General features: G+C 34.7%; 1 long non-coding RNA gene across 1 annotated transcript in view; it reads left to right on the top strand.

The window, feature by feature from the left end:
- The window catches only part of LOC129397749 (uncharacterized), a 550,258-nt gene that overhangs the window by 350,004 nt on the left and 185,381 nt on the right, over window positions 1–14,873 (top strand). Inside the window, exon 6 of the long non-coding RNA XR_010112187.1 lies at window positions 6,298–6,377. This is a non-coding gene — a long non-coding RNA (uncharacterized LOC129397749). The remainder of the gene's footprint in view (window positions 1–6,297; window positions 6,378–14,873) is intronic.

Below are 14,873 nucleotides of genomic sequence, written 5' to 3'. Positions count from 1 at the left end.
ACATGAAAGGTATCATGTCAAGTGAAATAAGCCAGATACAGACAGGAAGACAAATACTGCATGATCTCAATTATATGTGGAATTAAAAACAAGTATCTATCATGAAAACAGAGAGTAGAACATCATGAGGGGAGAACAGGGAGAGGTTGGACAATGGAAACAAAGCTATAATTAGATAAGAGGTATAAAGTCTGGTATTCTATTGCACATTAAGGTGAGTATAGTGAACAATAAAATATTGCATAATACAAAATAGATAGAAGAGAGATTTTTGAATATTCTTACCACAAACAAGTAATAAATGCATGAGCTGATGGATGCACTACCCTTGTTGGATCATTATACAACATAGATATGTATTGAACTATAAACTTGTACCCCATAAATATGTCTGCAGTTAAAAATGTATCAATTTTAATAAATAAATAAAATGTAAAAAGAAGTGTAAAACATCTAATATAGTGCCCTGACAGGGTTGACAGCCAATGAATGATAATTATTTTTGTTTCCAGAAAAGCTATGAGGAATTAAGTCAATTATGTTGAAACTATACAGGTATTTAAAAATTTAAGCTAACAAAATTATAATCTTCTAACATAAAGATATAAATTCATACTTTATTTTATTTTATTTTATTTTATTATTATTATACTTTAAGTTTTAGGGTACTTCTTTAATCGCATCAAGATCTTAATTCATAAATGGTAACATTTGATGCTAGAAATTGTCCATTTATCAGCTGTCTGTTTTAGAGAATTGTCAAATAAATGCTGTGTTACTGCCATTTTAATTCAATTGGATTTCACTTTAACTCTGCAAATGTTCAATCATTCTGCTATGTGCAAGGAACTCTGCTGTTCACCAGGACATGCATATCTTAGCAGGACACAATCTGTGACTTAGTCAGTCTCACAATCCAGCAGGGGAATGAGAGTTTTCCTTAAATACTTGCTTCATAGAGCACATACTAAGTTGGGTATTAATTCAGTTATTCTCTATTTTATGAAGTCTGCATCCAAAATTGAAAGCAAACATCATCAACAACAAAAGCCACAAGCATTAAACACAATTGTTTGATTCAGGGTCAAAGAAATGAAAACACAACATAATGCTCGTAAATTCTTTTTGGGTGTGAATTTTCCACAGCTTTACAAATACACATTGTTCTAAGAAAAACCCATGAGAAAGATATTCAAATAATCACAATCATTTATTTCATTTACCACTATATAAGCCAAGCCTGCATCTCCCTGCATTTCACAGTAGAGCTGCATTGGGCTGACTAGAACTCATGGAGAACCTCTGAACCCTAACTGAGTCTTTGGAAATGTTTTATGAAAATTCAGGAGACTTCAATAGCAGGAATGGCTCTGAAATATTGTTTTTCTTTGCTTTAAGTACTTTTGTCATACAACTATACTTGTGGTATTTCTGCCTATGTTGGCAGTAGTGTTTTAAGTCAACAGAACTTCTCTATAAAAACAAAACAAAAAGACAGTGACTCACTAATCTGTTTAAAACAGACAAAACATTTGATAAAGTAACAGAAATTGTTCCAAGGATTTTGTTGTTTTCTTTCTTTCTTTCTTCTTTTCTTTCTTTCGTTCTTTCTTTCTTTCCTTTTCTTTCTCCTCCCCTTCCTCCTCCTCCTCCTCTTCCTCCTCCTCCTCCTCATCCCCCTCCTCCTTCCTCTTCTTCTTCTTCTTCTTCTTCTTCCTCTTCTTCTTCCTCTTCTTCTTCTTCCTTTTTTTTTAATGTCCTTTCAGATTTCCTTCTGCAATTGAATTTGTCTCAATAGTTTTGTGATCCATTAAGGTTAACTATTTCTGTTAACCCTCAAAATATTAGAAAATATCCCAATGTAAACTTTTCTCTCTCATAATCATCTTGTGTTCCATAGACATGTGTATTAGTATGTAGCATACAGGAGAGGGAAGCAAATGCAGTAAGATTAAACTTCATGCAGATAATTTTTGCTATTGTAGAAAGCTTTATCTTTCACAAGAAAAGACAACTGACAGCAAAAGCAACTGGCAAAATAGCACTCAAGCTGAGAAGGTGTTGGATATTTATATTTGAACAATGAGTCTTTGAATCTGATGGGATGGAAATACTTATCTTCCCCACACTGTATTAACACTTCATGAAACAGACCCGAGTAACAGTATACTTAGTGCTCAAAAATATTCTTTATATGTTTCTGGGGTAATGCAACTTCCAAGTACAATATTCTTGAAACCATATTGTTAAGCAAACTATTAGACTGATACAGTAGACTCAATGCCACCTATATTTTTCTGCTTGATTTTGACTACTACCCACAAGCAATCTATGAGTTAAGAGAAGAGAAGTTCTATAAAGAACAGTTTATTTCGAACTTCAATGTGGACAGACTAAATTATACCTTACCTTCTGAAAAATGAAAGAAAATGCTAGAAGCACTTTTTTGGTTGCTATTTTTTTGTTACTCTTCTGTCTAGACACAAATTCAAGATACCAGAGGAGCATCTAAGGTTTGACAAAGAAATAGCAATTTGGTAGCCTTAAAGCAAGTCTGTGTGTACTGTCGTTTTAAAAGTATCTCACACATTTTGCTCACTGCTACAACCATTTTTGACTTAATGATGATAAGAGAATGGCTTATTCTGAGATATGAACGTAGACTCATAAAATAACTGGTTCATATTCAAGAGTGACTTTACCAATTGTAAGCCTCATTCCTTTCACCTACCTTTTGGATCTAGCCTTACTTGTAAGGAGGCCAGGTAAGGGCAGAATTAGAAGAGTGTGATCAGAGATGTTAACATTCATCTTTCAAAACCCATTTCTTTTGTAACATGATGTTTTTCTTTCTCAGAGAGGTAAAAACCTCTTGCAAGTCATTCAATTTGTTTCTTGTTTATTTGAACAAAAAGAGTTGCTTGATGTAATGATTAAATATTTTAGATTTGTTAGCAATATCACATAAACTTTGATTCTATTTTAAATGAACCACAATTTTTCCACCCACCCAAAGTGAACAATAATAAGAGTGTGTATAGTATATATATATATGTATATATATATACATATATATATGTGAAAACTCAGCTCTCATACCATTCAGAAATTAAAATTTGTTTCTCTAGGCTAGAGCCCATGAGGTTCACTAGTCTACATCTAGCAGGAGCAAACTTCTAAAGCTTTTAGCATTGGTGAAAATTACCCACATACATTTCATAAAATGTTATAACTTCCATTCTGATCTGAGGAGTAAAGAGAATTCTGGGTTTTGGCAAATTCACCTCTGCAACATGTAATAAAACAGAAACAGAAAGAGGTATCGGACTAATCTCCATCTCACTGTGCAATTCTGTGAAAAAGAAAACAAAGTTGGTGCCACAAGTATGTGGCACATTCCTTCTCTTTGTCTTTTCTAAAACAATGGTATCTAAAAGCATGTTTTGTAGCCACAATATTTTCCAGGTCAGTTTACAAAGAAAAAAAGGGAAATATTCCAACCATAGCTTTGGGTTTAGGTACTTACTGCAGCAATGAATTTTAGAAGGTGACAGGTTACATAATGAGTTTGCAGTTATGATTGCACCTGGCCCTGGAAGGTTGCCATACCATGAAAAGAGAATATCAGCTCACTTGCATTGGTGAACAACAGGCTAGTCCTGCTTTTGCACACCTGATAAACTGTTCTTGTTATAGGAACATTGATTCAGCTGTTCCAGCTGTATATGCTATTGTTTGTTCCCTCTTATTTGCTCACCATATATAATGATTTTCTCAGATATGCAAGAGTACTTGGGCTTTGCTTTTATTTAGAAACTCTTTTCTCTGTACATGAAGTGATTGTTGAGTATTCAATTATGGCTGAATTTTAAATGGTTGGGATCCAGTTCTAATTGATTTCAATGTAAATCGATAGAGTTTCTAATCAGGGTGAAGCTCAATGCTGAATGACTAGTTAAGCCTCTACCATTTTAATTTATGCCTAAGTCAATAGGCAGTATTATATTTCATATTTGATTGGAACTATATTGCATCCAGAATTGAAGCTATAAAGCAGTTTGTTGGCAGAGTGATATGTATTATTTTGTAAACCTGTACATTCCAGGCCACATAGAAGCATTTGAAATGCAAGAATAATAAACAGGAACACTCAGGAATATTTTTAAATCTACGGGAATTTTTTTTAGGGGAGCAGTGAATAAAAGCAGTAGCTATTTAACATTAGGTGTTCAAGTTGCTACTCTGTGGTGGGCAATAGAAGTTTTTGAAAAAAATACATAATATCATGATTATAAAGCATTACTGCAGGGAGGGTTAGGCTTCAGGAGAAGATAACCAGACAAACCAGTTCTTAAGAGGGTGGCTGATTGGCTGTTTTGCTAAAGATAAATCTTTCCTCTTCCAAATATTCTGAAAAAAAAAAAGTAGACTAATAGCAAGAAGTGTAGTGATTTGCACATTATCCAAGCCATTGAGTTATTCCTGCCTGTCCTCATTCTGGTTCTTGATTTGCAGGCCAGCTATGCTCTGCAGCTGGAGCAAATTATATCAGCAGAAGTGCTGATGTGACCACAAGTTGACAAAAGGACATGATTTCTAGTAGCAAAAAAGCAACTAGATTTTATGAAATTGTATCTAATAATGTTGTTTAACTCATGGATCCTGCATCTGACGCCTGCTTTTTATCCAGTCCTTTCAGCGGCCCTTTGTTAACAGTCACTCAGAAGAGGAAATAAAATGTAGCCATTGAAATAAAAATTGCTCTACTCTTTTTAATAGCTCAGCTGCAGGCTCTATTGTTTTATTTAATGGATTGTATAACTGAAGTCTCTCCTCCTGATGATTCCCATTTGGCTTCTGAGTCCCCAAACTCTGTCAGAATCTTGGGGGTTCCAGAAGGAGGGGAGTCTGGTGTTTTGCTTGTTCAAAATACAAGTGGATAGTAAAAGCAACAACATTCTTTAAAATGTAGTTTCTGCTATGGAATCTATATTACTATGAGCAAGAAGCAAAGCTTTTTCATCAAAGAAAGCATGTTTAGACAGTCCCTAGATTCAACAATTCTAGTTCAGGATACAGTAAAAAAATTTATTTGCCTAAATGTACAGAGGCAAGTAGGCTTGGCGGCAGTAGTAAGAGGAAAAAACAAAATAGAGGTACTAGAATACATAATTGTCTTCCTTCTTGTCAAAATCAATGTGTCATCTTCGAATTGGTAGATGGGGTCTTTGCTAGAGAATCCCGGCAATGGATCTCTGTCTCTCCTCCTGCCTGAGTATCCATTATAGATATGAAAAGCGTACCTATAAATCATTTGAGTTTGACTTACTATCATTCTAAACAGTATACATGGTTATTATATTTTTAATTATTTCATACTTTTTGGTTCTACAGATCTGTTAAGATGTATCTGGTTTCTGTTGGAAGAATTACAGTGACTTAAAAATATATATTTTACTCCTGCTTTTCTAAGAAGAATTTCATTCTGTATATATTCAAAAGATCGGAGTTAAAAAATAAAGTGCCTCCTACATAAGGAAGGTGGTGTAAAATACCAAGAGGAAAGATCAACCCTCTGCTCCATACTTATTAATATTTCAAATATGAATGAATTGCCGAGTATTTACCTGACTAAAGTAAACTGTTTGCTATGGTTCTTGGAAGATTCTGCAGAAAGCTTTTGCAGCTCATTTTTGTCCTACTTTTATGTGTTCCATCAGAGCAGGTTCATTGTTTTAGTAAGAGGAGGAGAAAGATTTGTTAAATCACGAAGTGCTAAGAAGCCTTTCAGCTGAGAAAGATACACAATGTACAAAGCAGTTAAAACAAATCATACAGTATAACCTGTTAAGGATGTAATTGAGATACATGTAATCATTAACCTTGGAACAGACTGGGAATCTGTTAATGAATCAAATCAGTACCCTCTCCACTGATCCATAATAATTTGAAATAAATGAAAAGTTTAACAGTTACTGTATGTGAGGTTATCGTGGGCTGCAATTAGCTAGCCTCCAGGAGATTATGTTACCTAGTTACCCAAAGGTAAGTATAATTTCTGTAGATCTTCTGGAGAGATTGTCATAAAGACAGGTGTTAGACATGGAAAAGGGTCAGGAAAGAATATTTGGTACAGCCCAAACCTGGGTTATCTTTCAATAATTTCATTCCATCTATCCTCCTTATGACATTTCATACTCCTAGTTCAAGTGAATGTATTGCTCTGAAAAGACATTACAATTTAATTTTGATGGTTAAAAAAGTGATTATCCCCTTTATATCTTACTACACATTTAGATCTCACATGAGATGGCAAAGAGGTCAAGACAAAAATTCTGCATTTGGGAAAAGAATAACACATGGACTTCCTCCTACAGGTAAGACACTTGTATATGAAAGTATTTCATGTTTATACAACCCCCCTCCCACCCCCCGCCAACCTCCATCTCAACAGTTCCAGCATGGTCATTATTGCCAATAGAATTATACAGAAGAATAGTGAAAAGGAATGAATGCTTTTGCATCTATTGTATCCTCACATTTTTCACACCCCCATTTTGCAAGTAGTATGTAGTACCCTACAAAATAGTATATAGAGAGGAAAATGATCCCAGGGCCCATTGCTTTTATATATATTGCTTTGATGTAAACCTTAAAAGAAACAATCATGGTATATGCAGTTCCATAGGAAAATCTCAATTTGGGGAAGATATAAAAAGAGATATTGCCATTCTCTAGGGAACCAGTAAATAAAACGGAGAACAGAATTTTTTAAAAATGCATGTAAAATATATGCGTATGGAAATGTTAAGAGCCTTATTTTATAATGCCAAGGAGGGCACAAGATAAAAACTGTTGTCATTTGTTTCCAGGGAAAGCAGTCGGTGAGACCAGGCACAGTAGGATAGTTAGTTAGCTACCACATGTAAAGCTGAGAGCAGATGGTGCCGTTGATATAGAGCGCAGGAATGTGCGTGTTTATGCGGGTGCGTTTCTGTGCGTGTGCGTGTGGAAACCAGCAAGGAGTTTGACACTGATGTACTCCATCAAGTCCAGTTATAAAGAACAAGTAGATAGAACAACATTCTGTGCATCTGGCAGCCTAACTAGCTCTGTCAATCTGTGGATACTGCTGACATTGTACTATAAGCTTCGATTCCATCTGTGTTGTTTATTTTGAGCTGGATTTACTGCACACTATGTGAATTGATGATGGCTAGAAGGTCCAAAAGATTCTGAGTCTGTTTAAAGTTCCAAGGTGTCAAATTACACAGGATTGTGTCACGAACATTATGAAAGGGTAAGTGGAGAGGCAAACTGATTTCAGTATTTGTTAGACGTCCAAGAAAAATTGCCGAAAATATAGATGAAGAAGGTTTATGAAAACATATAAAGAGTACATATGAACTCCTGCAATCAAATGTTTCCTTTTCAAGTTGTATTGTGTCATTTTAAAAAATTCAAAATATGTACAAACAAATAGACAAGTCAAATCAGCTCTCCACTCTGGGGTTGTGACATGCATATTATTCAAAACTTTCTGATCAGTACCATATTAAATTGCCAGAATTAAGGAATGGACTTGATGGGTGAGGGTTGTGCCTGCCTTCTTTCTGAATGGCTAGATCTGAGGAACAGGTATATTTCTATGCACCCACTATTAATTTATTCTGTGAAGATCCTTTCTTGCTTCAATTTCTTTCTGTATAACAAAATGTTTATAAATCTTTCTACCATACAGTTTAGGAAATAGACTTTGCTATCATCATCAAGAAATCATGAAATAAATTGAGAATATACTTTTTAATGAAAATTGTATACATTTATGTGAGAGAGCAACACTAATTGGGATAGGTCATCAGTTTCAAGGCTTTTGTCCATTTTAATTTTCAACACACTGTGCAGCTGAATGCTATGCCTGCATGATGCTGGAACATTCTTATGAACAGAGAAAAGAGATTTAATGATTCAAGCATTTTATCTGCATCTGCATATCAGATATTGTTTAATTTATGTGGCTGCTCTTGTCTGCTTATGTAGTAAGTAGCCTAGATCAGAATTTTCCTGTACCAGTCGAACTCTATGCAGTTTAACTTGCAGTCATTGAATGAAAAAAGCATTTTGTTTATGATATAGAAATTTCAATTCGTGCTTTCAACCCCCATTCAGTTAGTGGTTGGTTACGGTTGAATTGTGTCACTGAATACAAATATATTTACATGTAACTCTGCTCCTCTTTAAAGAAAAAAATTTTAATTATCCTGCCTTATTCATTTCAGAGCTAGGGTGTCAAACAAAATCTATGAATGTAGTTCATTTGATTGGCAATGTTTAATATTCATCTGTTGAGTGGGTACTTATCCATATTCATAATATATGCTAGGTAATGTGAGATATATAAGCCAATACAATATACATTCCCTAGTCTCAAGAAACTTTAATATCTAGTTGAGTAGGTAAGCCATTCTTATAAAAATATCAAATAGCAATACATATATTCAATATCAATTAAAAAATACAAGGATGGCACAAATTGGACTTAAAGTTGGAAAAGATTCATTACAGTCTTCTACCTGCCAGACACTATATTGGGTACTTCCTCTCATTAGGTGTCTCACCCAGCTCCTCAAAAACTCTGTGAGATATTTTCCCCCATGTATGAGATGAAGACAGAGGGGAGAGTAGATATAACTTGTCTGGGCCACATAGCCACTAAATGACTAAACAAGATTTTACTTCAATTTACCTCCATAAGCACATATTGAACATCTGTTCTATACCAGGCATAGTGTTTGACACTGAGATAAATAAAATGAAAAATCTGTTTTAAGAAGTGCAGAGGCTTGTAAGGAATAAAATATAAAAAGTTTAATGGGAATATAATGCAGTAAGTGCTGAAATAGATGTATACATAGGGAATGATAAGAACAGAGGAGAGAGCACCTAGCTCAGAAAGGTAATTGACTTAGACAGAGAAGGAAAATGTGACAGGCTTCCAAAACAGGCACAAGCACAAACAAGGTTACAGTGACACAAACAACAGGGATAGTGGGAAATGCAGCTTTTGCAGCACACCATGGCAACTCATGTGACCAGTGAGGGAAGAACACATTTAACACTATGCATCATGGTAGGAAGTAACCCCAGTGGGCCGAGGTATTGAGACAAGGCTTGAATTAAATAGGTTTTCTGTTGACTCATGAACTTTGGGTATATTTATTTTGATTACACAGATAAAGAATGACCAGATATTGTAAGTGAACATAAATGGGATCAATGAATACTTAGAGACAAAGGTGTTAAAACCAATATGGTAGGTTGAGGAATGTACAGGCCAGTATGGTAGATCTGCTAACTTTCCATTCTGATGATCAGTTGTCATGTACAAACTTGAAGCCTGTTATCACCTAGAGATGATCCACCTCTAAAATCATAAATTCCACTCCCTGGCAACAACTTCTTAACTGTTCAGGTTTTATTGTCATCCTCATTCTCCAAACTGACCAAGACCTTTAATCCCTTAATCCTCCAATTTATATGTCTCTATCAACGATAAACTATTTAGTTCCTGACTGATCTAGACTCCCTGGCCTACCACTTCAGCCACTCCTCTTGGCTCAAATTCCTTGCCTAATTTTACTTTTATATCACACATTCCTGCAAAAACTTCAAGATTGGAACAATTCATTCTTATTTCTCTAGCTCTCTTTTCCATTATTCAAATAAATGATTTTCATGACTATTTCTCTCTAAGCCAGTTACCTTCTGACTCTCAGCTCATTATCTCTTCACAAAGAGAATGGAAATTGTCATCCAAGCACTACAAACAAATGGAGATAGTGTCCACTGCAATCAATCACAAGTGTAGAGGTATTATGAGGCCAAACCTTTTATCTGTACTTTGGATTCTCCTTCCTCCTTTTTTACCTGTCTTTCTTCCCTTTTTTTTTTTTCAGATTCTTACATATTTACTAGCTCTTTCTCAAGAATATTGTCTGAATATACTTAGGTCTTTCCAATCACAAAAGCAAAACAACACCCTTTTCCACAAGTCACTCTTTTGCTACTGTCCTATCTACCTCTAGCATTGGCAAACATTGAAAAAGTGGCCTAGAGTCATTGTTCTGTGCTTCCTTCACTTTCAATGCATTCTTCAACACATTGCAAACTGGAAAACATTGCCAAGAGTTCTCTGAAACTGTTTTTGTTAAGGTCATCAATGAATGCCTTGTTTCCAAATCCCTCATAGGTATTCTTACTTTATTTTACTGGTAGGACTTGATATTGCTAACTAACCCCTCCTCTTTAAACATGGTTTCCTTGGCGTAATTACATCACTCTCTCTCATTTTCTTGGTAGACTTCTTGTCCACTGCCATTTCCCTAAATATTAGTGTCTTCAGGGATAACTCTTAGGTCTTTGACGCTTATCTTTCAATACGTTCTTCCTGATGAATATCATTTATATCTTTAATCATAATTTACACACCTATACCATCATTCACATGTGGGAAAATGTGATCCCAGGAATAAATCCTCAACTAATGTATTTTTGGTGAGTTTTAGTCAGTCCTACATGTTTAAATAAGTACTCAATTTCTACCCTTGGAGTTGATGATGCATCCAGCTTTGAAACCGTGCCCTTTCACACGGCCGTTTTTCAACAGGTCCAAAACTGGATGTATCATCTCCTTCTCTCTTTCTTCCAGCCAACTTTCACAAATATTCTCAAATCCATGAACTTCCTTTCTAATAACATTATTCTAGTAAATGACTAGAATTTGACTAGAATAATGTTGCATTTTCTAATGTAAAAAAAGAAACCTAATCACTTAAGACATCTATAATTGAGTATGAAATGTATAATCCAGGTGAATAGCAAAATATTAAAATTAAATGAACTAAAAATTATACCCCTTTTAATTAAGTTGAAACATTGAGTGAACTACACATAAAATGCTAAGTTTCAAAAGCCTAACTCATAAGAAACAAATATTTTAATCAAGTTAAGGACACATCATTTTAATATTAATATTCCTAGTTCCCAGCATCATGAGTTATAACAGAGTTGCTGGTCAATTGATATTTATTAATAAATTAGTCTGTTTGTTCTTCAATACTACAAAAAATTGAAAAGCCTTACAAGATTTTCAACCAGGTAATTCACACATGAATATGATAAAGTTGTAATTTATTCTATATACTGAATGGCTAATAAAATAAGAATGTTACAACTGTCCTGATTTATGTCTGATAGAATTATATAATTAAGTAGAATATGGTAATAATACAAGGAATATCAGGTATTAAAATGACTAGTCAGGTTAGCTTTGTATTAAACAAAGCTCTATTTTACAGCTTTAGTTTCAGTGCAAAAGTGACCACTATTCATGGGGAAAAAACTTTTTTGACAAGCTTGACCCCACCATAAATGGAAAACTAGTATTTTATTCCTACTGCTAAGGAAGAAGATTGACTCTTCTTCAGCCAAAACAAACTTTATATTTTTTTTCCTCAGTAAGGTCATTTCCTCCCTAAGCAGTGGTTATGGACTAATATGCTGATAAGAAATTAGTAAGTCTAGTTCATATTGCAGTAACACTCTGGACTGAAAGCAAATAGGAATGAATTTTACTGTTGATGTCGTTTGGTTTTGTGTCCCTGCCCAAATCTCATGTCCAATTGTAATCCCCAATTTTGGAGAAGGGGTCTGGTGGGAGGTGATTGGATCATGTGTGCAGATTTCCCCCTTGCTGTCCTGGTGATAGTGAGTGAGTTCGTACGAGATCTGGTTGTTTAAAAGTGTATAGCACCTTCCCATTCTTTCTCTTTCTCCTGCTCCTGCCGTGTAAAATGAGCCTGCTTTCCCTTTGCCTTCACCATGATGGTAAGTTTCCTGAGGCCTCTCCATCCATGCTTCCTGTACAGTCTGCACACCTGTGAGCCAATTAAACCTCTTTTCTTTATAAATTACCCAGTCTCAGGTATTTCTTTATAGCAGTGTGAGAATGGACTAATATGACTATGGTTCCATCTCCTTTTATTGTAAAATACACAAATACAAATAAAGACATAAAAAACATGAATGCACAACTTAATTAATTATAATAAAGCAAACATCCATGTAATTCACCACCAAGTTACAAAAGAGAACTTTGTCAACAGCTCTACCCAATTATAACATCTTTTCTCCCACTCTAAGATACTGTTGTTTGGATATTTACAGTAATATTTTCCTTGCTTTTCATTACAGTATTACTATGTGAAAATGTATCATTAAATTACATAATTTAGTTTTGCTTGTTTTGAACTTAATATGAATGTAATAATGTAGTATATATTTCTTTTGTGTGACTTCTTCCTTTCAATGTTAGGTTTTTAAGATTTATCCAGATGAGTTCATGTCCTTTGTAGGGACATGGATGAAATTGGAAATCATCATTCTCAGTAAACTATCGCAAGAACAAAAAACCAAACACCGCATATTCTCACTCATAGGTGGGAGTTGAACAATGAGATCACATGGACACAGGAAGGGGAATATCACACTCTGGGGACTGTGGTGGGGTGGGGGGAGGGGGGAGGGATAGCATTGGGAGATATACCTAATGCTAGATGACGAGTTAGTGGGTGCAGCGCACCAGCATGGCACATGTATACATATGTAACTAACCTACACAATGTGCACATGTACCCTAAAACTTAAAGTATAATAAATAAATAAATAAATAAATAAATAAATAAATAAAGATTTATCCATGTTGCTAGTGATAACTGTAGTTCCTTCATTTTAATTGCTGGTGAGTAATCCCCTGCATAAATACACCTTAATTTACTTTTCCATTCTATTGCTGATAAATATTGGATTGCTTACAGCTTTTGCTATTATGAATAAGGATGCTATCACATTTGGGCATATGTATCCTAGTGTACCTAAGCATGACTTTTTGTAGAGTACACAATCAAAAGTTAATTTCTGGTCTGAGAGTATATATATATGTGTGTGTGTGTGTGTGTGTGTGTGTATGCATATATATAATATATACATATATATAAAAATAACTTTACTAGAATGAAAAACAATAAAAATAGCAGAGAATTTTGAAAATTGGTTGTATCAGTTGAATTGGTTTTATTTAAGAAAGAGGATCTTAAATTCGACAGGTAAATTCCATCTAGTATTTCATATTTTACAAGAAAACAAGTGAATAGTCTGATTGAATTTTCAAAATAAAATAGAAATAAAGTATGAATGCCTAAAAGAGATTAGCAAATACCAGTGTTTTTTTTTCTAATTAAAAATGCATATTTTCTCACAAAATTGACAGGAATGCATCAATCACATTCATCTAAATTCTTATTCAAGCGATAGTGCAAGAAGAAACAGGTAGAGCCTGTGAAGATTCAAAAGTAGATATAATGATTAGATTTTCATTTTATGGAATTCACATTTCTCTTATAATTTCACAAAGTTTGGAAGCCTTGCCCAACATGCAATTAAACAAATATCATTTGGGCTTATTAAAGAACTGGTTCTTAAAATACAACTTCCACTTTTTTTTTCTATTTATAAAGTTCGAGCATGGGAAGCTCTGCACTGAAACCAGTAAATCAAATCAGTGCTCTAGGACCTGGGAACTAGTGACTAGTTCTCTTGAAATGGAAAAAATAAAAAAGTCCCTATGCTTTGATTTACCATGAAACAAAATCCCTTTTCTTAAATTGCTTCAGAATTTTTAGAACCAGTGTAGGGGAGATTAAAAAAAATGATTGTGAGTGTATAAGTATGAGATGTTTATAAGCATGAACTTTTCCTGTGGGTAAAAAAAAAAAAGGAGGCAAGTAAAAAAAAATTCATCCTGGAAGTTTCCTCAGGGCCTGGGACTTTAGAAAGTATGTGCCCTGGGACAAAAGATGTCGCCGAGGAAAGGCTGATTGGTCTTTGCTCTCACACAGCTTACAGTCTACAGGGAGACGCAAAAGAAGGAAAAAGCAGAGGTACTGTATCAGAGTGAAAGGCCCATAAAAAAGGGCACTTGATTAAGTAGGACTCGAATGATGAGAAAGTTATGATAGAGAAAGAAGGGCATGATTTGTTCTAGGAAGAGAACAAAAGCCCAGAAATGAGAAAGGAGGAACAGTAGGATCAGACATTAATAGAAGGATCTTTGAAGTCGGGCAGCCATGGGATAAAATCCCAAGTATTCCACGTAGTAACTGTGTGACTTTGGTTAAAGTCACTTACCCTCTCCTTATAAAATGGAGATAATAATACTTAACAAATAAGATTTTCGCAAGGATCAACTAATAGAATGTTTATAAAGCATGCATAAAAGTTCCCACAAAAGTAGGCAACTACATTTATAGCAGAATCAGACATTTTGGGCATGAGTAGGGGTTCATGTGAGTCAAGAACATGCAGAGAGAAGCAGTTTATGTCACCCAGAGCATTTGGGCTATATGAAATAATTCAGTCCTTATGCTAAAAATAAGGGAGAGAGCCGCCAACAGATCTGTGTTTCAGAAAGGGGGCTTGGGCTGTAGTAGGAATGGTTGGAAGAAGAATAGAGGCAGGAAAACTAGTGGGGATTTGAATGCGGGTAATATCAGGGAAGAGGATTGGAATTTGGTGTATTTAAAAGATATTTGAATGCAAGACACCCATTTCTGGGAGTTTGGCAGGCAAGAGGAATAAAACTCTTCCCCAGGTGTATGTTTGTATGTATGCATATACCTATATATTTATATCAATATTTGAAAACAAGTTAATTTTTAAGTAAGGAAGGGAAATGTAAACAGGGCCAGAAATAAATCATTGGATGAATTGAGGGGAGTTAGTAAACTCTGAGGCTAATTGTTGTCATGGGTATGTCT

This window comes from Pan paniscus, chromosome 4 (genome assembly GCF_029289425.2).
Source record: "Pan paniscus chromosome 4, NHGRI_mPanPan1-v2.0_pri, whole genome shotgun sequence".
NCBI classification, from domain to species: domain Eukaryota; kingdom Metazoa; phylum Chordata; class Mammalia; order Primates; family Hominidae; genus Pan; species Pan paniscus.
The sequence above is the reverse complement of the archived record's forward strand: the minus strand, read 5'-3'. Positions and strand labels throughout refer to the sequence as shown.